This window comes from Balearica regulorum, chromosome 23 (genome assembly GCF_011004875.1).
Source record: "Balearica regulorum gibbericeps isolate bBalReg1 chromosome 23, bBalReg1.pri, whole genome shotgun sequence".
NCBI lineage: Eukaryota > Metazoa > Chordata > Aves > Gruiformes > Gruidae > Balearica > Balearica regulorum.
This window is the reverse complement of record NC_046206.1, coordinates 206,618-234,600: the sequence shown is the minus strand read 5'-3', so window position 1 is coordinate 234,600 and position 27,983 is coordinate 206,618. Positions and strand designations below refer to the sequence as shown.

General features: G+C 47.4%; 1 protein-coding gene across 6 annotated transcripts in view; it reads left to right on the top strand.

Annotated features, from left to right (window-relative positions):
- Positions 1-27,983, top strand: part of GRIK4 (glutamate ionotropic receptor kainate type subunit 4) — a 205,275-nt gene that overhangs the window by 99,538 nt on the left and 77,754 nt on the right. The window lies entirely within an intron of this gene.

Sequence of the window (27,983 nt, the reverse complement as noted above, 5' to 3'; positions counted from 1 at the left end):
GGTGCGATACTGCTTATGCAAGGTATTCTGGAGCTCGCTGTGTGTGTGGTGGCAGCAATGGCAGCTTTTCTGAGCAGCGGATGCTTCCCTGCGAGCTGGGATTAGTTCATTTCCTTCACGGATGTTGGGTAGCCAGAGCAAGGTAGAAATCCTTTTGTGATGGGCTGGCTTTATTGTAGTCTGCAAATGGGATTTGAGGCTGTCTAGAAGAGCATGTTTGTGTAAACTAATGATCCCATTTTCTTGCTCCCTTTATCCGTCTCATGATCTTTTGGCTCTCTTCTTCAGCAGTACCTTTTCTACTGAGTTGAATCCAAGTGCAAAGCTATGGTTATCTGGGTGAGTTAGTGACCCTCAAGATACTGAAGACCAGGGCAAATGGAATGCCATCAAACATCAGCTTTTGACCCTTGTTCTTTAAGGGTTTTATCCATTATGTGTGTGCATGAGTGCAGAAGGAGGAGTTTGTTAACAGGAGCAAAGCAAAGGCAAGCCATGTCCTAATCAGCTGCCATCTGGAACTTTTATAAAGGTCCGTGGAGATGCTTGTGGCTTCCAGATGGGCAGGGGTCACCCTTTTCTTCCTTCATTTCTCCCCAGACTTCTCTGGTCAGGATGAAGAGAGCAGTTTAATGTTGAGGACACAGATCTGGACGTGGACCCTCAGATTCAGGTTCCAGCTGTGCCTCAGGCTTGTGGTGGGCCTGGACTGGGCATGGGGCTGTCTCGTCCCAGCCACGCAAAGATCAAAGCTATTGGGGACCAGGTACCAAGAGCTCAGGGCGTACCTTGGGTACGTAGAAGCTGGCAGGACGAGAGGGGAAGCAGATGATGGTTTCCATTCAAGGAGCGCTCTCTTTGCACCCTTCGTCCCTTTATGCCTGCAGTGGGAAGGACAGCATTTCCAGTGCAGAGAGGAGCGGGCAGGATGCCTGTCCCCCCCTCTGCCTTTGGCAGCCCACAGGTTAGGAGTGTGTCATGGGAACCCGCGCACGTGGAGCTGAGCTCCGGGCTGCTGACGCTCTGATTAATACTGCAGCAGGACTTGTTATGCTGGAGAGGAACCTTTACTCCAGAGACATTAAATATTAATAGCAGCAATAGAGACACATAAACAAGAGCGAGTTATAAACTGTTCATTTTGAGGGCATCGGTGTTAACTCTGGCAAACTTGTGTTACAGCCAGCTCAGGAACATGGGCCAAAGGCTGGTGCTGCATTTAAATCCTTGGATTCCCACCTGTCCTTGGAGTTCCCGCCTGTTAGCCCAGCTCTCCCCTGCAGGGAAAAAACCTTCCTACCCACGATCAGGCCCCCTCTGCACAGTGGCAAGGTCTTCAACCTGACACCAACACTCTTACTTGGTCTGAGCTTCCCCAGCAGCTGCCATCTGTGCATTGTGCTCTCTCATTCTACTTCAGTGCATCTGGTCTGTTCAGGGGTTTGTTCTACAAGTTCTTAGACAGCTAAAAACTGACCTTTGAAAATCAGAAAGATATCTTTAGCTTTGTATCTTGCCAGCTCGTTATAAACCATCCAGGCTGGATCCTCTCGGTGCATCAGGATGAGGAGGACAGCCCAGCACTGTTGGAGACGGCAGGGATGCTTTGGTAGGACGAGACCTGCCATGGGCTGAGCTCAACTGGTGCTGAGAAGTGCTGTCTTGCTGGAGATGTAGGTGTTCAGTTCTCTCAATGGGGCATCTAGGTCCAAATGCCCTTGCAACACAGACCACCTTATTTATTTGAAAATCCTCTTGGCACGTGGTGGTAGTTTACGAATTGGACAGGGTTTTGGATCTTGAAAACTTACCACTCAATGGTGGAAATGTCAAAGGCTTTTGAGATATTATTAGCTGTGCGTGCTGGACAGTCATCACATAACTCTAGGAGCTGGGCATATAGGAAAAACACTAAATATTTCCAGTGCAAACTGAGAATCAGTAGCTAGCATTGTGTTTACTACTTAGATTAACCAGCTTTCAGATGAGAAATGATTGTAAACCCATATTTTAGTAATGCAAAGTATTATTGACTGAATTCAAAGTGCAATCAATTTATACCAAGTCGTGTCAACATTTCTACTGTAATTTGTAATGGATTCTTCTTCCCCGGGGGTGAGAACAGGGGAGACTGTTGCTGGCTGACGTGTCATACTGGAAGCAGCTGCATTTTCGTGTTTTGTATGCTTTTTGGGTGCACTTTTGGCTGCACCCCATTATTTAGGGAGGACCACCGAGACCTGGAATATATAGGGACATCAGAGGTGCATGAGTCTTTGGGTGAACCTGCCGGTCTGTAAAATGCTTAAGCTGCCTCTTGGAACAAGCAGGTCTAGAAACTGCTTCTTGTTGAAGGATGTGAGGTTAAAGGGAGAGTTCCAGTTCCCCCTGCAAAGTAAGATGATGAAGCACTAATTATGCAAAATCACCTGGGCAACGACCAGGTGATCATCTCGCTAGGTGACTTGGGAAACTCCAGTGAAGCAGAACCATGGAGCTGACCAGCTGTTGGCACGCAGAGCAAAAATAATAATAAGTAACGTAAAAGACAACAAAGCCCAACCAATGGCTGCAGAGGTAAAAGAGCAATAAAATGAGCACTGCTCTGCTATCCACAAGCTGGCCAGTGGGGTTTAAAATCCCGTCTTAATAATATATGTAGCAGCAAAGAAAGTCAGACTCAGAATCTAAAAGTTTAATATTAGGAAAAAATCAGGCAAATAAATCTTTGTTTAAAAATTCGCTCCCCTTGTTAGAGAATTATATTAAGTTTCTTTTTTTAATGCCATTGGGACAAACGCATACTTTAATCATTGGATTTTTGCATGGCCAGACACAATATATTAAGGTGGTATTTGTTCAGACCTTTTCAAGCATTAACAGATGGCGAAGAGAGGACACTGAGTTTTTTGGTTCAATATCTAATTAGTCCTTATACGGCTCAACTGGGTGTCACCGCATGCTAAAGCCCTGGTGAGATTTCTATACTCTCCTGGAGAATAAATTGATGGTACTAGTCACCTATCTGGCTAGGCTATGCAGTAAATGGCTATAAACACATTGCTAATCAAACCATCCCTAAAAGTAACCTGCAGAACTCTGTCATAATAGGTTATCTGTCTTCAAAGCCTGTATCTATCTTTTATTGACCTTGGTATTTACACAGAATATGAAGGATACTTCCTAGCCCTTTTTTTTACACGTGGTTGATAATCCATATCGACGAATCTTATCCTAGGTGTCTAGCATTTTTAGAAAAGCTTCAGTAATTAGCTCTGTTTTCCCATCAGATAGACATGCTTACTGTTTGCATAGTTAGGTTAAAGGTTTGCCGTAAATTGCTGATGTTTCAGTCGTGGTGCTTGCGAGCGGAGAAGGCTGGGTTGCATTAGGTGATGGCATCGCAAAGCTGGGAGGCAGCGAGCTCCCCTGGTTCATGCGCTGCTGCGGCCCTGGTTGTGTGGCCACCGATCCGGTTGTCGGACGTCTGACCGTCCTTCCTGCCTGAGCTGCTCTTGGTTCTTAGCGGCTTCCTGTGCGCGCGTGGCCACGCATGCCATTGCAGCTCACGGAGCCCCACTTTACAACTGATGGAGAGGGATGAGCGTTTTACGGAATTGGATGGCATACTTAGCAAATGGCCCTCGTCACTTATATTTATGTTATTAATTCACTCCTGTGTGATAATTGGCGATTGTACAAGGCCCCCGTCATCTTTTCTGGTTAGAACACTTGAATGTAGTTTGTCTTAACATGATTTATGGCAGTGGCACTTTAAAGGTAATTGAGAGTGCTGCAGCAGATTCTTGAAGAAAATCTGAAGGGTATTTTGGGTGGTGCTGGTGAGAATGAAGGGTACAAGCAGGCTGCAGTTAAATATCTGACTCATTTTTCCCTCGCTGCTGGCCATGCTGGCAGAAACATCTGTAAGTCTCCTGTGTAGAACACCTGCCTCCACCCCAGAGAGTCACATAACCACCTCCTCCTGCACAGTATAAAACTTACTGTTTTTTCTTGAATGAGACAGCTTAAAAGGGGAAGAAAAATATGGAGCAAAGTGTTTGGCTAATGCTCGCTTTCAATGCACCAAGACTTGCTATCATTATTTTTTCCAGGATGGCTTTTGGTGACATGGTTGGGAGATGGATGGAGCTATTGTGAGCATCGTGATCGGAGTTCAGCAGCGCAGAGTTAGGGGGAGAGGGCTGTGAATCTCTTGGAAGTGTATTTCAGCCAGGATCCTACATAGGCAACAGATGTTGTACTGGTTTAACGGTTGATTTTTATAAATCCATTTCACCCTTGTTTGAATCCGTTGGTAAATTGCTGCTGTTTATAGCCACTGAGGTAGCACGTGAATAGTCCCGTGTACTGTTATGCAGGCAGGGCAGGGAAACAGAAGTTTATACTGTCAAACGGTGAGGCACCAAAATAAACCAGCCCAGTTAGAGTCAGATGGGGTAGAGCATTCACGGTAGCTCATGGCTCGAGCTGTTGGTTTCGACTCCGGCTGTTACGGTGGAGTTACACAGAGACGACCCTCTGCCCGCGAAGCTGATGGAGTCACTGGTGTTTCCAGGCACCCTCGAGAGCTCTGGTGTCACCTTTCTGTGTACCCGGCTAAAGTTATTTGTGCTTTAGTTTACCTTTCTAGGAGCTTAATCTACCCAACCTTTGCTATTTGGAGCTCAGCTATTGATGCCCCTCACATCATGTCCTCCCGAGCAGGGGTGAGCTATGGCTGCGATTCGGGTGCCCCGTGCTGCCAGGGGGCTGCGGAGGCTGAGGTCTGCTCAGCTCTGCCTCAGGAACGTTGGTGGGACAGCCACTCCGGCTTCTGCGCTTGCCACTGAGCAATAAATTTGAGCAAAAAAAAAAAAATTGCACAGAGTTTTATTTGTGGCCCAGAGGATTCAAAGGAGAAAAAAGTAGTCCAGAGTGAAAATTTGTAAGCTGAGGAAATTGATGAAAAAATTAGATCCAAGAGACCAGAAACTCTCTCTGGGTGTTTTGTGATCAATTCATATGTAATTGAGGCAGCGGAACAAGGAGAAAGCTGAACTAGAAAAACCTCTGCTCTTCTCCCCCTTCCCTCTCAGGGATCAAAGTCAGGAAGACTCCATCAGCCAGCAGAGCAGGCTTTTTAAAAATTGTTGTGTGAATGTTGCACGCTTGCAGTAAAAACAAGAACATTAACAATAGCCATGCCTGGAGTCTGAATTATTGTAATACCATTTGTCTTGGTTATTGCAAAATATAACCTGGTGCAGAGCTTTGCTGAAGGGATCATAAAGTTTGTGTGAAAAGAGCTGGAAACAAAACAGAAAAGGGTTTTATAAAAAAATAACTAAACCAGCTCTGGCTGAGAAGGGGGGCAGGCAGGAGGGATGCCATGGTTGTCAGACCTGTAGCAATGCTGACACTTTTGCTTCTTCCGCTGCTCCTTCTCCACGCAGCTGAAATAATGCATCTCTGCCTGCCGGGAGGTCACGGTCCCCTCTGCCCTGTCAGGCTGAGCCGCGTCCCTGTGCGCTTTGAGCTGTCGGTGAAGAACGTGCTCGATGCATCTGGCTTGCAGAGCACGGGGGAAGCGGCAGCGCTGCCTCTGTCCTTGAAGCAGCCGGGACGAGTCCTGGTGCTCGTCCTGGGCCCCACAGATGTGTGCCCAAATCAAGGTGCTGTCACCCAGAGTCTTGGGCCACTGTCTAGTTCCTGTAGGGTGCACAGAGGAGGAAGCCAGGCATGCGTCCCACCAGCAGCCCTCGCGCCCTGTCTTTAGTGCCAGCTGCTGGGCTTAATCCGTGTTTTCCATGGGCTCCTCTGAGCAGCCCGTGAGCCTCTGCCCTGCTGGCATGTCCCTTGCTAACCTTCCTTTCTTGCCCTCCTCATCTCAGAGTCTGAGGGGCTTCTGGCAGCCCCTTGGTCCTGCTGGAGCCGTACCGAGAGGCAGCAGGTGAGGTGTGGAGGAGGAGGGGACCGAGAGGCAGGGCTAAGCGTGGGCACCTGCCAAGCGGCTTCATTCGGTCAGTGCTGCTGAGAGGTAGGGTCACTGCTGCCGAGCCTCCTTTGCTCTGATGGGTGCTGAGCCGATTGTGCCGTGTCTGGCGGGTGAGATGGAGGAGCAGGTTTTCAATGAGGGCATCAGCAAGATAGAAAGCCGGAAGCCCCAGCCGTCCTCCCCGCTCCGCTTTGCAGCGGGCCAGGGAGCGGCACGCGCTATCGGAAAGCTGCCTGCAAACAGGCTGCTCCTGTGCCAGGGCGCAGAGCATATGGAGGAGCAGTCGAGTGCTCTCCAGCAGCAGAGGCAGAGGAAATTAAAAACGTGGCATGCAGTCAGGGAGCAGCGGCTCTGGTGTGGGGGACAGCCAGGCTTGTACCGAAGCCCTGTGCCAGCCCTGCTGCCCTGCCCTGCCGGTGCCTCCACATGGGACGCGGGGAGGTGACACCGCGGGGACGTCGCGCTGGCACCCGTGCTAGCGCTCGTGCTTGGCTGGCAGCGATGCAGGGGGTTGCTCTGGTTTGTACTGGGGTTTTGCCCTGTCTGAGGGTAAGGCGAGCTGGCACCTCGAGCCATCTGAGCATCCAGCCTGCTGCTGCTCGTTTGTTAGTCGCTGGTGAGGTGCCCAGAACTCTGGTCACACAGGAAGGCAGGCGGCCCGTCCGCATCTTTCTGAGCTGTTTGGTAAGTGGTGCTGTGCTCTTGCAGCATCTGGGGGGGATCTGCATTTCCCCAGCACTTTTTTTTTTTTTTAAGGTTTTTTGCTTTTAACCCAATTCCAAGGTGCATGTGCAACTCCCACGCTTTAGGGTAGACCATTGGCAGACCCCATTGTGATGGAGTTATTTCAAAAGGGAAATAATTTCCTTGTTTGGAGTGTTCTTTTCAAAAGTGGCGTACAGAAAGTTCCTGCGCAAAAGCATGGTTTGATTGATGTTGAAGGAGAGTCAACCTTTGCTCCTGAGTTTGTGCATCTTGTTCTGCCTCTAGTTTCCACTAGAGGCAGACAGCGTAAGCAGCTGGTCCAGGTTCAATGCAAGAGGTGACTTTGGATCCAAGTGGTGCATGTGTAAAAAGAAGGGTGGCCTTAAAAAGGCCTCGGAGACAGAAGATCTGGGCTCCTCATCTATAGCATTTGAGTCCCTAAAATTTGTACCCCTAAATGGAGAGGAGGTAATTGCCCTGCAGCTTCCTGGATTAAAATGCTTCAAAGAATAGTCCCAAAATGGAATATATCTCGTGGAACCAGGAGTTCTCCCCTGTTCCCCTCCACATTTATTTATAGTTAATAACACTGTGTGCTTGTCTTTGGATCTATCCCAGGCTGAAACCAGGCTATAGATTTTGCAGTACTTTGTAATGGGAAGCTTCAAATGAAATGAGATGTATTTATTTCAAGCATCTATGTAGACAGACTACCTGGTAGCAGAGATGAAAAAGGAGATGTCATTTATTTTTCGCTTTTAAAAAGGGGTAATAAAGAGATTTTAGGTGATGTTACTCATGTGGTAACCTCAGACAGTTCTTTGCTACACGGTGGCATGGTGTCGTATATATTGTGTATGTATTACTTTTTTTGCTTCAGCCATAGTTTCGTGAATCTGTTCCCTGCTTTAGGTCTTAGACACCAGAGAGGGTAAGGCACGAATTGACAGTGCCTGAGCTCTAGCAGAAAGATTTTTCATTCCCACACGGGGGCACACGCTTGGCATTACCCAAGTCCCACTTAAGCCCCAGGGGTGCACCTGATGCTTTGGCTTCTGGCAGAGCAGGATGGAGGCAAGGACCAGGTGCTGCTCGTACTTAGACAGCCTCAGCTTCGCTGTAGGGTCCTTTTTCACCGGCATCTTGTCCTCTGTTGGATGGCTCAGCTGACTGCGTTCCTTGGAAAAATCATGGGTTTAAATTCACCACCTGCCCACCCCTGCTCAGTCTCTGCTTTCAAGAGTTGTTTTTAATGGAAGCCAGGGTGGCTTTTGACAGTGATAAAAAGATTTCGGTGGTGTCAACAGCGGATGTGAGGGTAAGGGCAGCATTAATCCTCTAGTGACAGCACCTCCAGCTGGGTGGTTGGTCCCACGCAAGTCTTAACACGTGCATAAGCCTGAGACCGCTTCCCTAGGGAAGTCCTAGGGTCAGCACCATACCTTGGCTGGTTGGGTTTCAGAGGTGGAGATCTGGTCCAGGCCAAGTAGAGAGCGGTGTCCATAATTGCACCTATAAGGAAGAGTATTTTACTTTCGTCATTGTTGGGCTGATTACATTTGTCAATTGTAGTCCCGCTCCAGAAATCAATAAAGAATGGAGCTTTGTTTTGGCTGTACTTGAGAGAAGGTGCATTTCTACAAAGTCTTCCCTTGGCCCTGCAGCAAATAATAGTAATAACAAATCTATATTTCTGCTCGTTGTGTTTTCTATTATCTGGATCTCTTTAGTGAGATAACATGGGGAGCAAAAAATGTAGTGTTCTCTCTTTTTTTTTTTTTCCCTTCTATTCTGTCTGTGTGTTTTCATATTTTTAAATTAACCTTATCGACTCAAGTATTGCAAGCATTGCTCTGCTAGCTCCTGGATGCCAGGTCGTGCAGGAGGCTGAGAGGCTGCCCGAGCCTCGCAGGGAGAGCGGAGCCGTAGCGGTGGCCAGTAGCGCTCTGCTGCGGCTGGTGCCTCTGCTGCGGGTGGGTTTTTGCACCTGTAGCCACCAGTCAGCTTGGTGCATTTTCGTAGGTGGGGGCAAAGCCTGCTCACTGCCATCACAAAGATTTTTGCCCCTTTATAATCAAAACACCCGACTGGGTCGTTACTGGCGGATAGGGGCTGGCTGTGTCAGTGCTGGCCCACGCTGTCAGGGGGATGTGCCATCGCCCCCCGGGCTCTGTTATGAACACCAGGAGGGGTCAGGGATCACACCCTGTGCCCGGGAATTGCCTCCCCGCTTCCCTGGGCCATGAGAGCGCTTCCTTGTGTTCCTGTCACCAGCGTAGGTCTGTCTCTTGCAAATTTTTACCTGTCCCTGCTGGAGACTTGAAGCTGCACTGAAGCTTTGTAGGGCATGTGATTCTTCCCCCCCCCTTTAAGTAAGCAATATATATTCAAGGCTAAAATTAAAGATACGCAGGAAATGAAATTGCTAGCGTTGCTTCTGCTTGATGGGGAAACTATTTCCGTCCCTGCTAATGGAGGAAGGGGTCCTCCTCTCGGCTCCGGAGAGTCTGAGGTGGGGGTGCAGAATTAGCAGCAGCCACAAAAATAAGAAGGGAGGAGAAAGGATAACTAAACAAGGCCAGGGAAGGCCTCTGAAGGTGCTTGCATATTGACTGTGTTCAGACTGTGCTCCAGCCCCCAGGGTTTTCCTAACATCTGGAACAGCTGGACGCACGCCCAGCCCTCTGCCAGAGCTGTGCAAATCTCTGATTTTGTCTCCTGGGGTGGGAGGAATTAAGAACATCAGGTTAAATAAGCTTATCTGGAAAGGAAAATCCTAAGAGTGAATGAGCTCAGCACCTTAAAGGCAGGGATTCAAGTTTCTATTGCTGTTGATTAATTTAATGTGAAATACAAAGAGTGGGGATGGGAGGGAGTTTTGGAGTGATTTCAGGATTGTGTCTAAAGAAAGCCCACCGCAATCGCCTGAAGGCGACACGGAGATGAGCAAGCTCCCTGAGGTCTATATGAGAGTGCAAAACTGGCAGCTTTCTGGCCAGCTACTGAAAAAGCACCTCAGGCAGCTGATATGATATGAGAAAGGAAAAGCAAGGAAGGACCCTGAAATACCTGCCGGCTGCAGACTGTCTTGGGGAATAGGTGGGTTGGTGCTTCAGACTCTGCGTTTGTTCATCTTCTAAAAACTCTCATCCCTGGGCTCATCGCCCAGCTGTGCCCCCTGTCACGCAGCTGGACCCGGCCTGCAGCTGGCCCCAGGGGCACTGCGTCCTGCAGCGGGACCGCGAGGTGCTGCAGAAACCCCTGACCCCAGGGGAGACCCATGGGTGCCCACTGACGTCCTGGTCTCAGGGAGAGCGGGTAGACCCCTGGCAGTGGCTGGGAAGATTGCTTTATTGGTGCAAACCGTCAGAGCACAGCACCGGGACATGTGGAAGAGCTTTGTGTTTTTTCTTGAAAACGATGTTAACGTGACAGTTTTAAACAAAATAAAGAAACGGGGCAGGAGGTGAGAAAAAGCACATATATAATTTCTCAGTTACTGCTCCCATAGCTTTTTCGATTTGACTGTTTCCCCTCTGATGTATGAAATCTGAATCCAGGCTTTCTCTGCTCCCTCCCTATTGACCTCGTCAGAAACAGTGAATACAAGAGGAAAAAAAAGAACAATAAATTGCTTTATGTAACTCCAGACAGGAAAACCCTGCACTTACCCTCACAGGCAGTCTTTCCCATCTGCTGCCTCGCTGTGCTGCCTCTGGGTTACCTCAATAAGAAAACTTAATTGAGGCAATGTCATGTCAGAAGAGAATGATACATCCATTTTCACAGACTCACTTTTGTAACCTGTTTCACTCTTAGCAGAACTACATTGGGCTTCATGTCTTACAAGATTTTCCCCGTCGTCTTTCTAATAATAAGCCCCTTTCATAATATTTTGATTCATACACAAACATTTTTGTGTTGTGACTTGTTTTGGGTTTAATAGCTGTGTTGCGGTAACCGTCCTGTGCATAACCACGTGTGTTTAATGCATAGATGCATAGTGAGGGAAAAATCTCTGCTGCTCACAGATCGGACTAGATATAAAGGGTGTGAGAACGGAAGGGTTATTCTCCTGCTTTTTCAGACAGGGAGATGACATGAGGAGACTAATAGGAGGTTTTTAAAAGTAGCTAGAGAATTAACGGGCTGTGAGCATCCCCTTCCTGTCATTATAACCCGAGGTAGGGAGCTGGTGTGCATTCAAAAGTTATGGCTGAGCCTGTCCTGCGCACGTTCTGCTCACTTGATGGCTGGGGCTGCACCTCCATCGTTTTTAAGCACCTTTGTAGCACGGAAAGCATAGCTAGTTAATTTAGCTGCCTTAGAGGCTCCCGTTTGCTTGCTCCCTTTTCGGGGGCTGTGTCATCTATGGAAGAGCAGAACGGACAGGCAGCCAGGAGCTCAGCACTCTGTCTCCTGCTTCCTGCCTTTAAAGACCACTAGCTTTTTAAAACTAGTGAACTTGCCTGAGGAACAGATCAGAGACAGCGGTGGCATGCAGATGAAACCCTTCTGGCTCTTCAGTGCCTGCAGGCTCATGATGAGGAGCAGAAAATGGGAGGATTTGGGGCTACGACTTTGGCCAGGGTTCCCTCCGTACCTTGCCACTGTCATCTCCCGAGAGCCCCGGGACATGCCTTTGCAGCCGGGAGGGCGGCAGGGGCTGGGGAGCCAGCCGGGCGGTGCAAGAGCCCAGCACCGGTATGCCGCACAGCCCACTCCAGCACCTCCCCAGGGCATCCTGCTGTGCTGAGGGGTTTCTTAAACTGCTTTTCGGTGAGAAGTCTGTTCATGTCACTCTCGTCCCTTTTCAGAGTCAATATTAATAAATGGCAGTTGAGTGAGTGGGGGAGCTGTGTTTATCCCGTAGATGCCAGGCGGACAATGAACCTCGTCTTGCCCAGATGGCACAGGCTCTCCTCCAAGCAGATAAACAGGGCTGGTGCCATTGAAATGGGCCCAAACACGCAGAGTTACAGTGATAGTATGGTAATTACAGCGCCTCCAGTGACCATCTGGACACACAAACTGATTTTCTATTTGGATAATAAAACCTCTCCGATGTCTCCAATATTAGCCATGTACAGGGACGCTAATTGATTTAATTGAAGCTCTCAATGTTGAGCCATGGGTTTTGCCAACCTTTTCCGTTGAGGTACGTGGCGGATTTTAATGTCTGTTTGAGGAAAGGAAATGTGAGTGTGCGTGCTCTGCTCTTGAGTTAGTTGCAAGAGGGAGGTCTGTTGGACGTCCCAGAGTCTGGGACTCGCGAGGTCCTGCTCCAGAGTGAGGGGAGACGGGGCTGCTGCTTCTGAGCTCCCCTAAGCAAAGGGACAGAACTTTGCTGCTCCTGGTAGGGCTGGAGTCTCGTTAGCTTGGTGGCTGATTTTAAACAAAAGTTGTCTTTCCATGGTTTATTTATACATATACACACACGTATTAGATTTTGGTTTTATGCAAAATAAATTCATCGCCAAGTGATTAATATCCTTTATTTTGTACTTTAGTAGCATTTTGCAACTCTGGTCATGAGCCATGTGCAAGGTCCTGCACAAATACCGAAACACAAAAGAAAACATGTGTTTAGAGGCTTCCAATGCACTGAGAGCCCTCTCTGTGCCTTTGAAAAAACTGTTTACTGGGCTTGTTTTCATGAGACGTTTTAATTTTTTTCCTGGTTTGAAAATCACCAGCTTTGGCCTAGAAGACATTGTAAGGGATTCTCATGCCAAAAAATTATCCGAGTCTGTCTCTTTTTGGTGGGGTTTTTTTTTGTTGGGGTTTTTTTATGACCTTTTTCTAATAAACAAACAAAAACAACAAAAAAGAAAACCCACAACCTTGCAGCAAAGTTATCCACCTAAAGAAACAGCAAAAAGTGACCTCTTGCAGAAGTGACAGAGTCAGAACCAGTTGTATTAGAAACTATTTCCAGATGACCTCAGGCTCTTACTTAGTACCAGGTAATGTTCCTGATCATTAACATGCTTCGTTGTGTTAAGGATACATAATGGTGTAATATCTGTGGTATGTGTTGCCCAGGATAAGCGGTGTCCTTAGCACTTTACCTCTTCCCCTATAGCTTTTTGCCACTCTTCCCGAGTGAAATGTTTTGGATTTTTTTTTTTTTCCCCTATGCTTTCTCTTGTTTAAAATAGTGGAGATGTAGTGGCTCATGTTGCCTTAATTTCCTTTTGATTTTGCTCTATCCAGATTCATCATTAACTGTTTAATCAGGAACATGGGAAATACGGCCAAACGTTTTTTGTGAAAGGCACATTGAGTTTGGAGGGAGTAAAACAGCTTGGAGGAGGCACCTGCAAACAGCCAAATCATTGGCTGTTTGAAATCTTTTTATCCCAGTAGGCAACCGATTGGGAAAGGGGAGATGATCGTGGTTCTGCAGAAGCAGGGGTGGGACTTTGGCAAAAGGTAGGAGGGTATAGTTTCTTCTTGCCTGGGAAACTGATGGGCTCCTTTTGGCCATCGGAACAGCAGGAGCTGCAGAAAGCCAAAGGACAGGGAGCATCTTGCTCTCGAGGTTTGGTGGTGGCATCTGGTGTGAGCAGAGCCCAGGCTCGCTGGTCCTGCTGGGGTTGGTGCCTCCAGGTCCGCGAGGAGGCACCGCGGGACCCGCTGCCCTTGGGGAGCGTGGGGGTAAAGCAGTGGTATAAAGCCAGCAGCTGATCAGAACAAGAGTCAGGGTGACCGCTTAAGTGGAAAATAGTTATCACACCCAGTCCTTTCTTTGCATCAGGCCTCTGCGCAACTTACTCCCATTAAGAAGAGATACGGTGACACACAGATGTCATGTTGACCCCCTCTGCATAGGGCTTAAACCAGAATGAAGCTACTGGGTATTGTGGAACATCTTGCTGTTTCCACACCCAGTAACCCTCAAGATTGCCGAAAAGCTGATCAGCAAAACTGGTAGGTGTCTAGTCAATATACCTCGGAGATCCTGGGCTCCTAGGATGAAAAAGCAAGGGCGCAGGCGGACATTCTCCAACATGCAAAACGTCCTCCATTGCCACCAAAGGCAAATGCCGCAAGCTGCGCGTTGCGTGCTCTGGGGCTCCCTGGGGAGGATCGTGTGAAGAGCGATGGCAATCTGCTTGGGAGTTTACTCGTACTTCTCAAGGGTGGAGGCTCCTGTCAACTGGCTCTCACAGGAGACTTCAGAAATAATCTTCCCTGATGTCAGTGCACATGTTAATTGGACTTGACAGATGATAATGAAGAAGAGGCTGTAACTGAGAGCGGGTAGAGGGAATGTCATAACTCTTGGGGGAGGAGGAGAAAACAGAAAAGTCCAGATGTCCACAAGTTACATGAGGTAGCTCAAGACATTAATCTTTGCTATTTCTGGTGCCAGAGGTGGTTAGATACAGGGGAAAATTGGTAACTCTAAGGTGGGTAGCCTGCGAAGGTTGTTTTCTTTATCTCCAGTTCACATTCATGGCTTAGTCTTGCTGTTAACCTGTTTATGGAAATGGGGTTTTTTGGTGAGGGATCCTCCTCTGTTGAGAATGTTGTAGCTAAGGTACCTGCACGTGGTATGGGGCCACCGCTGACCCAAGGGACTGAGTTACCAGTCATTCCTGGAAAGTGGGGATGGGGAAAGGTGGGTGCTGTGTCTTTGAGCACAGAGCTTGTAAGCAGAAACTAGCACCATTTCCTGGAACTGTGGTTCCATGTCCCTGTGCCTCATGGCTAATGCGTAATTAGCCTTAATTAGCTTAATTAGTCTAGAAAACATTTTTTTTGCCTTTGCTAGAAGGTCAGCGTGCCCTCCCCTTGCTGGATGGACGTTCTGGCCTGGCGCTCTCGGCAGCGTGAGCAGGAGCCCAGCGATGCCGGCAGAGCCGCGCTGGCTGGTGCACGGCGTGCTGCGCGGTGCAGGCCGGTGTGCCGTGGCATCGCAGGATGTCTGCTAGCCCGCGGCAGGGCCGTTGCGGGGCTGTGCGCTCTGGGATTTGGACAGTGTGTGTTCACTTCTCTCCCCCAGATGACAGGCAGGACCTTTGGACCCTTGAGGCTTTTTAAGTGCGTAACTCCGGTTTTGATACAACTCTTGCAGAGACTAGCTCACTGAGATAGGTGGGCTTTTACCCCCTCAGGGACAGGATTGCCACTAAATGCCACTGCAGAATTGGGCTGTATCTGTCCTCTGCCTCTGCTCCCCATGAAGTGGGGGTGACGGCACTTCTCCCCTCACTGCTGAGAAACGTCGGCGGAGAGCTTGCCAGGAGCGCTGCAGGAAGGGGTACACGCTGTTTCAAAGTCCTGTGCAAACAGTTGATAGTTGCAGACTCAGGTGCCCTGTGTTTGTGTAATGAAAAGAACAGCCTTGTTTAGTGTCATCAAATCAGATAGAAGTGGCTTCTGGCAGCTGCATTTGTAGTGTGTTCAAAGAGGACGCTGTGTGCCAGAGGCAACGTTTTCCTGGTGCTAAAAGCCTGCACAAGGACCCAGCTCTGTTGAGGTGACTGTCACCCTGAGATTAGTTCAGAACAACTTCTGCAGCAGAGTCATCCTGTGATCCTTACTGCAAGGTTTCAGGGAGGACAGAAATCCTCCCATCACTGCTCCTTCCGATGTGTGTTTCCTGATGGTGGGCTCTCATACTTTTCTTGTAATTACCAGCAGACCGCCTGAATGAGATCTGAAATGCTTTTCCCTGACTGGCAGGAGCACAACACCCACTGATGAGTCAGGGGAGGAAGAGCTCCTGCTTCACGGGAGAGGGTACTGGGGGAAAGGGAGGGGAGAAGACAGGGAAGAATAGCTGCCAGAGAGTTGTGGAATGAATGACATTTGTTTAAAGACACATTCGAAGATTAATGATGGGAGTTAAAGTATGAAAGCAACAGGGCCTAAGTGTAGTATTAATGGAACCCATTTTCTTTGCCATCTCCTGCAGGAACTCTTTGGAAGTACAGAAGGGGGAAAATCACTTTACAGTAATAACTGTTATTTATATAAGAGAACAACATTGGATGTATCAAAATGTGAGGTTTCAAGGTAATAACTGGACCCTCACAATCATTGTTATCCATTTAAAAGGCAATTTCCGTGATGGTGAATAGATGGAGGAAATAGCCCCAATCCTGCAACTGATTGTAAATGAGGTTTATTTTATTATTATTGTTATTAGTCAGTTCCCAATCTGGTAAGATTGTGTTAAGAAGAAGGGAAAAGACTGGGAGAGATGAAGAAGCTGGTAATCATCCTCGCAGAATTTGTTGGGACCATTTGGTGGGCTCGTTAGTGACTTAGGGCCTCGTCTTGGCTCCCTCCAGAGTTGATGTCAAATGTCCCATTGCAGCATCATTGATTCACGTCCTATAAAGAGCAGCAAGCAAACAGATGGCATGATCTTGTAGCCTCGGAGAACTGCTCCTGTTCTCCGCCTGTAATTCACACTGGTGGAAGGTGACTGCAGTGTCATTGCAAGTACAGGGTGAATTAATAGTGCAGGCCAAGAAGATAATGATGGCTGTACTCAGTGACTGTCTCTCACCTGATGTTAGCTGCGCGCACGTCGTATAACCAAATCACGTAAGTTCCCATCCCAGGATCTGCAAGCGGCCTTTGGCAGGAGTAGCCACGCGTGCTCCACCCACGTGGCTGTCCATGCATGGTCACACGAGAGGGCAAGGGGCCATGCACCACGCGGATTGTCCTGGCCGGTCAGCTCGGGCCGAGAGGCTGTTTCTGTGATTGTGTACGGCTAAGGTGAACAGGCTGCGGCTGTACTCCACGGGCAGAAAAATCTGTTTTGCACAAGGCATGAGCCCAGCCCTTTTGCAGGAATCAGGACAGATTCATGAATAATTCATGAGGGAAGGGTTGGGGGTTGCAGGGAAGGATGTTAATAATATTCTTGTATAACAATAACTTGACCAGCTCTAATTTTTTATAACCACCGGGCTTGTGAGCAGATGTGATAGATAGCCTCCCAGGCTGGCTTTTCACTTCAGAGTAACTAGGCCACTCTCTGAAAAACCAGAGCTGTGTAAAACCTCTCAGGCTCTGGGAGGAAGGAATGGGAAGCTGAAAAAGAGGGGAGAAAAACTGTCTTGTTTTCCACAATATTCTGATTAGAATAAGCGTTAGACAGGAGCCTTGGTTCGTCCCAGTTCAGAGCAGTGCTTGAATGGGAATTTTATCTTTAAACCTCGAGCCTCATGGAGTGAAGCCTTTCATAAGGACCAGGTTTCTTCCCTTTAATTCTGCATGCACGGCGTTACCTTGAGCATGGAGACTCAGACTGTGATGCACGAAGTAAGAGGGGTGGCAAGGAGTGGGTGACAGGAAGGGGAGGTCTGGGTGTTTGATGGTGAGATAGCAGTTTGCTGTCCCGGAGGCAGCCCTGGACATCTCTCGTGTGAGACGAGGCTGGGGAGGATGACAAAGCAGCCCTGTTTCTCCAGGCAAGTTCTGCTAGCTGGGATAATGAAAAAGAATTGGATCCGTGAGGGCAGCTGACACCGCTTGCCGTCTCGAAGGTGTTTTCAGTGTTGTGTTAAGATGCCTTTTACAGACTTTGAGAACTAAGGGGAATGTGGTGCTGCCTGCGGCTAGCAACCCTAACTCTTCATGTGACAGCAGCAAGAGCAAACCCCCAGCGGAGAAGCCCGGACCACCCACTGAAACGCAAGCTGGTCCCAGCCTTCTCGCAGTGGGAGGGTGCCTTGGCAAGATCCCCTGTCCTCCTGCCCTCCCCTTTCGTCTGTGCTCGGGCTCGCAAGTGTCGAAATGTCTGTGACTGGATTCAGCTCTTGCAGGTATCCTCGTTAAGGTGGTTGAAAGTAGGAGGATTTAATGATCTGAACCGTGACTTTAATTAATCAGCATAAATGGTGCTTATTTATAACATAAACCACAGCCTATGGATAACTCTGTTGTTTAATTAAGCTTATCACTGCAAACCTGATCCAGTTCCTTGCTGCATTAATGTAAATAATTCAGTATCCTCTCTAAGAAGCATCATAACAAACTACAGGGGATGTAATTCACTCCACTCATCCTCTGCTTTACAAGTGTGGCTGGTTCTGGTATGTCTCATTTGTGACCCAGCGTGGGTACTGACTCCTCTCCAATCCCGCCAGCCACTCCGGCATTAGCGTGCTCCTTCTTCCATTACGCCTAGTGTCTGGGAGTCTGGAGTAGCTTTTCCTTTGGGTTTCTTTCACCTTGTTCACTAAGAATTTTTGTGTCTGATTTAATTTAGTCTATGCACCTGAGCTTTTTCTTTATCCTTGCCTTTTGCGTTCTTTTCTTCCTCTTCACTCGCCCTTTCCTGTTTCTGTGTAGCATTTTAAAAACTTTTTCACGTTGCGTAGATGTAGGGGAATCTGTAATGAGCTCCCAAGCTGAAAGCAAAAGCTGTTTGCCTAAAAGTTGTTCTTTACCTACATTGAAGAGTGTTGTACTAGAAACATCAGAGATTCTTTGGGAAAAGTTTCAGTAACTTTTAAGGATTTGGGGATTATTTTCTGTTGTGCCCAGGATTCTCCAGGCAATGTTTGTCACCCCATGTAGGGATGTCCTCCAGAAGACACTAAGACAAGTTGCCTCAAGCAGGAATATTACCGTGCATCATTTCAGTCACTTAAGTCTCTGTAGATCCCTTCTTTCATGAAGTAATCTAACAACAAAGTGGGGCTGCTTTTTATTTTTTTCCAAACGAGAGCATCCACATGAGAGTTTAATGTACTGTAACTGGTGCACATTACCTTCAGATCTTAATTCATTTCAACTTTCCTGAGTATCCGTGTGTTTCTTGACCTCTTCAAAATGGGCATGGTATTGTTTCTGTGCTTCATGGAGGTATCATGAGGATGAATATTTGAGAAACTCGCAGGTTGTGTTAGAGATGGTGGAGTTTACAGGAGGTCCCAGAAGGCTCAGTGTTCAAGGCAGAAGGTGGGCCTCTGGAAATCTCAGTGGTGTGGCCGAGCTGGTTCTGCTCTAAGTCTCAGAAGAGGCCACTTGGCTTGGCCACTGAAGTGCTGTGGTCGCGCGTTCAGCTGCGGTGTGGATTCAGTGCAAGGCGGGCGGGCACAGGTGCTGACTTGGGGTTGTAACAGGAGCCACTATGTACACAAGCAGAGAAAGAAAAAGCCGTTCTTTTCTGGTAACACATCATCATTTTCTTAGCAAACAAGTATACAAACTGGGATTAGATGAATTAGCACTTTGCGGCTAAGACGGATGGAAAAGGAGGGAAAACCATGTCAGAGTCCAGGGAAACCAAAACATGAGTTTTGCTCCATCCAGAAGCCAGGGGAAGAAGTTGTCAGGGGAGAAAAAATGCAGTGAGCAGAGCACACTAAAGAGGAAAGGCAGGAAGACATTAACGTAACCTATTAAATTGCTGAAGGCTGAGTGGCAAAAAATAAATAAATAGAGGCTGTGTAGATTGATGGATATTGGATCTGAAGGGCTTCCACATCTGGTGTGGCAGCTCTTTAGCATCTCATTTCAGTGTGACTCAGCAGGAAAAGTTGTTTGTTCTAACAGTAAAGCAAAGAGATGAAAACAATCCTGAGGCACAGCAGTGAAGGGCTCGAGTGTCATTGCTTTATAATTGGATCAAACTCTTTCGTGTAGGTTAATACCCGGATCTTCTGCCATAGGGGTGAGGCTTCAATGTCACCTTTTCTCACCCTTGTTTCATCTTTTACTCAGCTTCTCTGTGATCACCTCCTGCTCTTAGGCTGCACTCTCTTCCCTTGCACATCTGGACAGCGTGGGGGTAGGGAGGTGGTGAGAAGCAGGCAGTGAGGTTTCCTACGGAGCAGATGCATGGAAAGCAGTGAGTCTATAGGCCAGCTTGTTAGGGACAAATTGTTCCCTGATTTAGGTGCTCTGAATTGCCCTGTAGGTCCTGTCCCTCTCCACTGACTACGAAGGCTCCAAATGCAGTTTGAATCTTCCATCCATGTTGTGCTCAGCAGCGTAGCATTGACCTTGATCTTCATTCATCTTCATACATGTTTCCTTTATCATGCTGTTGCTTCTGGGGGTATGCATCTCCCAAAAGCTCCGTTAATAGTGCTCACTCGGCTTTTGTGAGGCACTCATGTCAAGTTTCAGTGGCAGTAAGTAAAAAGGCTAAGGTGCTAAACGAGGGTTTCTGAAGTCTCTTGGCATATTAACTCTCTTTATTTGCCACGTGGTCTTGCAAAACCTTGAGGAGTCGCTTTATCTCTCTGTGCCTCTGTTCTTCATCCATCATAAGAGAATGAAAGTCATTCCACCTATCATTTGTTTGTCTACTATCTTTAAAGGAATTGTCATATCTGGTATCTACATCTAGCATGGTAGGTCCTTGTCCTTGGATCCATCTTTTAGAGATTTGTAATAGTAACAATGGCTATTGATGTGTAACAGCAATAGAGCTCTTCATATTGGTGAAAGCAAAACTCTAGATCCCGTCACTACAGCATTTTTTCCCCCCTTCTCACCTTGACACTGGGGATATGTCCGAGGCTATTTGCTGAGTCTGTGTATGCAATTAATCAGCTGGCTGGGGGAAGCCTGGAACTGGGGCCTGGCACTTATGTATTCCATCATTTGGTCTAAGCTGTGCATCCTCTGCAATGCACCGGTGTTTGCCAACCTGGGAAGAATCAGCGAGTGGTGCCAAAGCCCTAACATCCTTGAAATAGAGAGATGCCGAAAGAAAAGCAAATGCAATGTAAATGCAAAGATCCCAGGAAGAGTTAAGAAGAAAATGGTCGCTAAAGGCTTTAGAGGAGCCCCAAATTCCTTTAATCCTGAAGCACGCTGGAGTTTTCAAGAAATGCCCTCTGCAAGAGGCAAAGCGTCAGGTTTGGAAATGTTGCTCTCCTTAGATCACTGTCAATCAGTAAATCTCAAAGTAGTGCAGAGTTGTGTGTATGCTGGAATAGCCTCGGCTGCCACTGAAATACAGCTGCTTCTGGGGATAGAGCTCTGGGCTTTCACAGATGTCTGTCTTGTAGGTACAGAACATGCTTATTTTGTGCGTGTGTGTGATCGGGAAAGCGTCCTGCATCGTCTGGGACTCCGCAGCGGTTTCCTTTCCTGGCTCCCCATCCTGTGGCAGGCTCTTTCCCACACCGGTGGCTGCTGCCTGCCCTCAAATGCAGAGTCCCGCTGCTGCATTGTGCGTTCCATCTCTCAAATCTATGATTATAACTGTAAATCCTAGCGGACTTTCCCCATTTGTTTTTTTTGGCTTTTTTTTTTTCTTCTTAGAATTTTATACATTGTTTCTTCCTTCCTCATTCTTTTTGTTTGCCTGGAAGTGGCACTTGGGGTTTGTGTGGTTATTTTTCTTGTGTTTATACTCTCCACTGACTTAATTAAGTTCTTGCTTGTTTCCTGGTCTTGCCAAGTTTACTGGCCCCACCAGGGCTTCCCAGTGCTCTCCTCCTAGAAACCACAGCTGCTGCTGGTCACCTGAGACCATGAAAATGGGCAGAAAAACTTCCTCTTGAAACTAACCTTGACATTATGGAACAAAAGACAGACAGGAAAGCAATGTTCTCATCTTCGGTCAGTGTTTTTAGGCTGGTTTCCTAAGAAAAGAAGATTTAGGCACTTGACAAAAGACTGACCTTGTGTGGATATGCATATGTGTTCATCCAGTAGCTCGAATTTTGTGGCAAACTGCAGTCCGGTTTGACAGATAGGCTTTTCAGAGATGCAGAAGGTCTGCGCTAGAGAGCACTGCTATGAATACCTCCTGCTGTGAGCAAAGCTTCAGGGGAAAGAAAGAAGCATCCCACCGCATCACATACACACATGCAGAAACAGGCTCTTGGTGGCTGGAATTGCCTGTTTTCTTGCTGGAAGATTTCCGATACCCCCAGGAGGCTATTCCCTCCTGGTGCCCATTTGCTTCCGTGTGCCTTTGGTAGCAACATCCCTGGATGATGTCTGCAGCTCTTGGGATGCCTTCAGTGAAAGGTGTCCCACCGTGCCTTCATGTCATTCCATTTTTGGCATTAGACTTTCACCTCCTTCCCTTTTCTGTCTGCAAAACCCTGCCCGTGTGAGATGGAGAGCCCTTCTTATTCATTCTTCCAGCCTTTCCTGCTGGAGGCCTCGAGCATCCCTTTCTTTCAGAGCCATAATCATTTATTCCCTGCCTCAGCCCTGACCTTACACCTCAGGAAGGTTAAATCAGTCGTTCCTCCTTCTCCCTGGTTTTTTCTCTTTGTTTTTGGAAAGTCTCTTGACAGGCTTTTGAGGCAATTAAGTAGGACTTACCTGGTTGCAAACACGCTATTTGAATTCACAGATCAGGACTTTACCCATAACTGCAGTGAGCCTCAAGTCTGCGGCTGTGGAAACCCGTAGGAGTTTCCCTCTTGGCTTTAAAGGACCTCACTTTGCTGCCCTGCTTGTGTACGAGAGGATGGCTGCAGATTGCATTAGCCAGCTCTGGACAGAGCGTTTCCATGTCGGGACCCCCTTTCTTGTCTCTGCGTGCTCTTTTGTTTCTGTCTTCGTGCTAAGGATGTTTGCTGGCTGCCTTGTAGTGAGATTGGTATTCGGAAAAGCAGGTGATCTTTATCAGAAGAGCAGGACCTTGTCTCATTAGTGCATTTTCCTCTCCGCACGTGAAGCAAAGGAGTGAGAGGCGAGATGAGACCTGTCTTGCAGACGCCTGCTTTCAGAATGGCAGCTGAAGTGTGTGTCCGTCCCCACCCCCCCACTCCTTTTTGGACAAACAGCCCTCTGTTTCACATAGGTGTGTGCGGAGGAGGGAAGAGGAGTCTGGCAGCACCGTTACCTGCCTGGACCAGAGGGACGATGTTTGCTGGGGCACAAAGATGAACTGTCCCCAGGGAGGCTTTGCGTCCCAGCACTGTGACAGGTCCAGTGTGATTGACAGGTCGTCACCTTCTCAGGCTCAGGGAGGATGGCGGAGAAGTGTGACGGCATTGTCTTATCTTCCTGGAAACTCCCCGTCTCAGAGAATTTTATTCTGATTTTATGTACACAAAGCGATTATTAAAGAAGAGAAAAGAGAGGTTATGTTTCAAGCAGTAGAAACTAAAGCCCTCAGCTGTTTTTATCATGTCTCCCCGTGTCTGTCTGTCTCTCCTGAATTCACTCTCTGGATAGCAGAAATGAGAGGGAAGCTCCATTTAAATGCAGATTTCAAATGTTGGCCAAGAGCAATAAATAGCCCTCTGCTACACTGATCAGACAAACATTATCAAGGCGCTTTGTGAAGGAGAGTTTATGGTTTTAGATTTTCTTTTTCCTTGATGAGATCCTCTTTCCTCTCAGAGTAATAGCATATTGACAACTTTTTATTTTATTTTTAAGCAGCACTTCAGAGATTATAATGGAAACATAATCCCACCTGTTTCTCCACTGGAGCTATACTTGACAGCCCTGTAATGAGGAAGTCTGCAAATTTCTTATCCTTCACTGAACTGACAGCCTGAAGGGTTGATACCCTATTCAGCAGAGGAGAAACGTGCAAAATAAGGCAGTCCTGCAACCATTTTTAATCAACTGCCCCCTCCAATGAACCTGCAGGCTCGTGGTTTTGGAGCAGGTTTGGGGTTAATGAAGCTGGGAGCAGCTGCAGGTGGGTCTCTGATGATAAGGGTGGGTAGTGCAGGTGGTTGGGGAGCAGCAGGCAGAGCAAGGGGAGGTCTGGAGGGTGCCCGTGTCATCTCCTGAGGCTGGCGTTCCCGAGCAGCACGCTGGTGTTTGAAGAGCGGTATGTTTGTCTGATATGCCTTTGGTCTGAAGGGTTCCTGGGTTTGAGACTAAGGACTGATCAGCTCCAGTGGTAGATACTGGATCTTCTCAGTCACTAAACCTGGTTGAACTGGCGTTACAGTTCTTAATTTGAGAGTCCGTTCACAATGGAAACACAGAGGGTTTGAGGACTGTGTTTACAGTATAAATCAGAAGAGGCTGTAGTTGTGATCTTAACCTGTCAGAGGAGACACCTGAGAAATATTGTGGATGGCTTTATATCTTTTTAACTTGGAGGTGCAGGTTATGAACAGTAAATATCATGTTTACTAAGCCAGTGCTTTGCTAAAGCTACATCTTCAAGAGAGGACTCGAGATGGCAATTGTGTTTCTGAGTATGGCTTTACATCTCAATGGTATGAAAAGCATCTGAGAAAATGTAGTGATACTTAATAAAGTTAACAGGGAAAGGTCAGCTGAACACTGTTTGTTGTAGCAGTGTATAAACCTCCCAGTAACATCTGTTCCCTCTTATTGTTATAAAAATGCTACTTCATTAGATCTTGGTTGGATCATGAATTAAGTGGTGATACGTAGTAAAACTTGCAATTGTATTCGGCTTGTCAGAGTGCATATGTTGTGAATCTGGCTGGTGGTGGGTAGCGCTCTGGGGAGCCGCATGGCTTGGGGGAATGGGAGGACGGAGGCTTTCTGCTTTTTTAGCACTGGTTGAAACCCAGCTGAGGGTGGAAAGGATTAAATTTCAGTGCTGTCTGTAAACTGGCTGGTGTGCTTAATTGGATGAGTTGCTGTGTCTCAGCCCGGCTCCGGGAAGAGAGCCGCCTCCGCCGCTGAAAGCACAGAAGCTGATGGCACTGCCTGTCCCCCCATTCGTTGTTTTGGCAAAAAGGAGTAAGACCGAGTTCTTTGGGGTGAGAAATGAATGTCCTTCCTCCTCCTGGAGAAGCTTCTCCAGGGTAAGAGGAGAAAAGGCAGAAGAGTTTGAGCATCTGCCTTTCGTACTGCCGTGTCTGTGCTGTGCTTGAGCAGAGTCAAAATGGCGCAGCCAGATGCCGCCGCCTCCGGCTGTCCCTCTGCGTGGGGACAACCACGTGGGGCCGGGGCTGGTGGAGTTCAAGTCCAGGTCCTGTCTGGACAAGGCACTCGCACATGTCCTGTGCACTGTATCTCAGTGGGGCAGGGCTTAGAGCGGGTGTGTGCTAATGCACTTGCACATGCGTGTATATGCGCGCACACACATGTGTCTCATCAGAGAGCACCAATTCCTGCCTCCCTGTCCCCCATCGGGTCTGTCTGCCTCTGAGGGCTGGAAAATCACGGAGGTGAGGATGACCTGGTGGAAAGTTATTGAAGTCTGTTTTTCTCAGAGGGCCCCATCACATCATCTTGCATTTCTTTTGTTACCAGTAATACCTTTTTTCAGGTTCTTGCTGTTAAATCGTTAACTTTGAGTGTTGCATTTAAAATTTGTGTTTGATGGAAATTTACAATTCAAGTCACTTGTTGCTTGAAGCTTGAGCAACTGTAACCCAGCTATTTTCAATGCATATCCAAAGCGATAAACTCTTCTGCTTTGTAGCCTCTTGGGTTTGTGGGTTTTGTGTTAAGTATAAGGAAAACCTGGGCATATTGAATAAAAAAAGAATTGTTACTGTATAAAGGATATTTACCTATTAGGATTGGAACATCCCATGGGAAAAGATGTTTCCAGCCAGTTCTTCCTGACAAAAGCTCAGCTACTGCCAGTCCTTGCTGACTTCACTTAAGTTGTTTGACTCCCAGTCCCTGTGAAATCCACAGCAGCCCTGAATTGGACATCACGGACCCAGGTGCTCCTAACTCCCTCTGAAATATATTCCTCATAATTCATAGAGAAGGCAGTCTAGATCGGAGACATTTATTATGATGGGGAAGATAGAAGTGATTTTTGAGGCCGACAAAGTTCAAAGACTTTGCTGTAAGTTCTCAGGATTAAAGATTTACTTGATGCATCTTCCCATATTTAGTAGACGGGAATAGATGAAAGGGAATTTCTAAAAAAACTTTCGTTCATACTTAATGATGCCTCTATTAGATGAGCTTTGGCACTGTGTCCCAAGACATGAAGTTTTAAAATCAACCTTTTTTTAAACATTAAGTGACCTTTTTCATCCGCTAGCTTTAATAAATAAAGATTAGTTCAGCCTCATTACCTAGTCTGTTCTGGGGGGGCTGGTTTAATATTTGGTAAAACTGACTAGTCTCCCAAAATGCAAGTGAACAAATTTTGCTGATTTTCTCTCACAAGCCCTTCAGGGAGATAGGAAGCGGCAATGTAGTTTGATTAGTGGCTGGGCTCTAGGAGTGCCACCGCCACCTCTGTCCCGGGATTCAGCCTGTGTTCCTTTCTTTTCCAAAACCCACCACTTGCTGTGAGCTCTTTCCCCTTCCTCGTGTATTTGCTTCCAAGGTGGGCTGCAAAGTTCAAATTCAATCAGAGCTGCATAGGGAAGAGAGTTGTTTGGGGTTTGGGTTTTTGGGGGTTTGGGTTTTTTCCTCAGCTGTAGGGAAGTTGTCAAGATTTCGAAAAATAAGAATGGAAAATCCCATCCTGAATAGAGACCAAAAAAAAAAAAAAAAATATCTTTGTGCAAACATTTGTGCCTAGGAAATTATTTGAAATGCTTTGGCTTTGACTCTTTTATTTTTAAAATGTATTTAACTATACATTAGTGGAAGCGAATTTTGTTTGAAAACAGCAATTGAAGAATATACTTGAAAATGTTGTCCGATTTAGTGATTTTGAAGCTTTAAATTAGAAAATAATGAATCTAAGAATGCTGACATACACTCGCCCACCACTGATCTTTAATTTTGCTGTGTCAGCGCCTGGAATGTAAGAAGCATTTTGTGACGCTGATCAGATTCAGTACATTGCTTTACCCTTTCCTGGAAACAGGGCCATAGTGAAAAGTTTACACGCATCAGACAGTTTTGTATATGGGAAAGTGCAGCCTGTTCAGGACTTTATTCGCTGCTGCTTTCCTAGAAAAGTGGGGAGTTGAGCAAGCTGTCTGTTGGGGCACTTTATTCTCCCAGCTTCTTTGTAATTAAGAGCACTCATCAGCCATATCGATGTCTTAAAAAACTTGTGATCCATGCTCCTGGCCTTGGAGGAAAGCACAACCTTTTTTCTTCCATAATGAGATTAAGATTAAGTGCCCTAGCTTGGCAGATAATGATGGTGCTTGCGTGTTAGCGGAGCAGAGGAGATGGTGGCGCCTGAAGGACTGGGAGCGTTCGCCAAGACATCTGTGCATATCGTACAAGAAGTATTGCTGTGTGTTTCTTTGTCAGTACGTAGTTCAGTTTAGCTCCCATAAAACTGGGGAAAAAGTAATAAGAGGAGGAGTTCTTGAGTGGGTATCGTTGGGATGTGCGGTAAATCAGGCTAGCACAGACCGCCTTTCCTTCACCAGTGGATTTGGGTCTAGTTACCTTCGCCAGCTGGGGTTAGGGCAGGACTGGAAGGCAGAGATGCTCTGCAGTTTTGTCACAAGAGAAGAGATCCTACTGGGATGAGCATAGCAGGTCTGAGAAAAGAGCCCTGAAATGCGATGCAGGTTGGTTGTTGAATTTGGAATATGCTTGGAGATTTGGGTTGGTTCAAAGGCAGTCTCGGGGGCAGGAAAGCCAAAGGACCCCGGACCCGAGATGGGTTTATTCATTGGGCCGGGCTATGTTGGAGGCTCTGTGTGTCGGTGGCAATGAAGTGTGGTCAGCGCTCATGCAGCGGGGGGGGGTGATCAGGGCCTGTAAGGCGCAGACCAGCCCTCTGAGGAACATGTTCTCAGTCCCACCTAAAGCACAACATCACCCAGCTTCTCTAACGGTGGTCCCAGTTAGCTCTGTCTTCAAAGTGTATGTATCCTTGGACTGTGCTCCCAGCTCTTGCTCTTCGGGAGGCAGGATAGCTCCCGTTTATAACCGATGTGCTTTACTTCGGATGCCAGCTGATTTACGTGTTTCATTCTGGTTTTTCTTATCAAAAAAAAAAAACCAAACCCAACAACCAAAACCAAACCTGCCACTGCACAATGACACATTTCAAAGCTTCAACAAGGCACCTAGTTGCTGTAGTTAGTTCCCTCTTTCCCTGACACACGAACCAGCAGAGCCCCACTAATCCCCGCTTTGCGAACCTATGTGGTGCGGGGCCTGATTCGGTACTGAGCTGCGACTTCGTCTACACCCGAGCAGTTCTGAATGGCATCGCTCCCTTTGGAGTGATTTTTGGGAAGAGAAGATAAGCATTGGTGCCTTACTAATATACACAACAAAAACCAATGCTGCTTTTCGCTAGGTACGACGGAATAGCTGCGTTCTGGGAGCAGACCTCCTATTAGCGAGGATAAACCCACTGGGGTGCAGAAGTTCTGCCAGCTCATAATGAAACGCTGTGGTTAATGCTTGACTCCGATTTCTTTTTGCCTTCCGTCAGGAAAATAAAAATAATACCCCACACTATCTCCCTCTGCCTAACACAGATTTGAGTGGG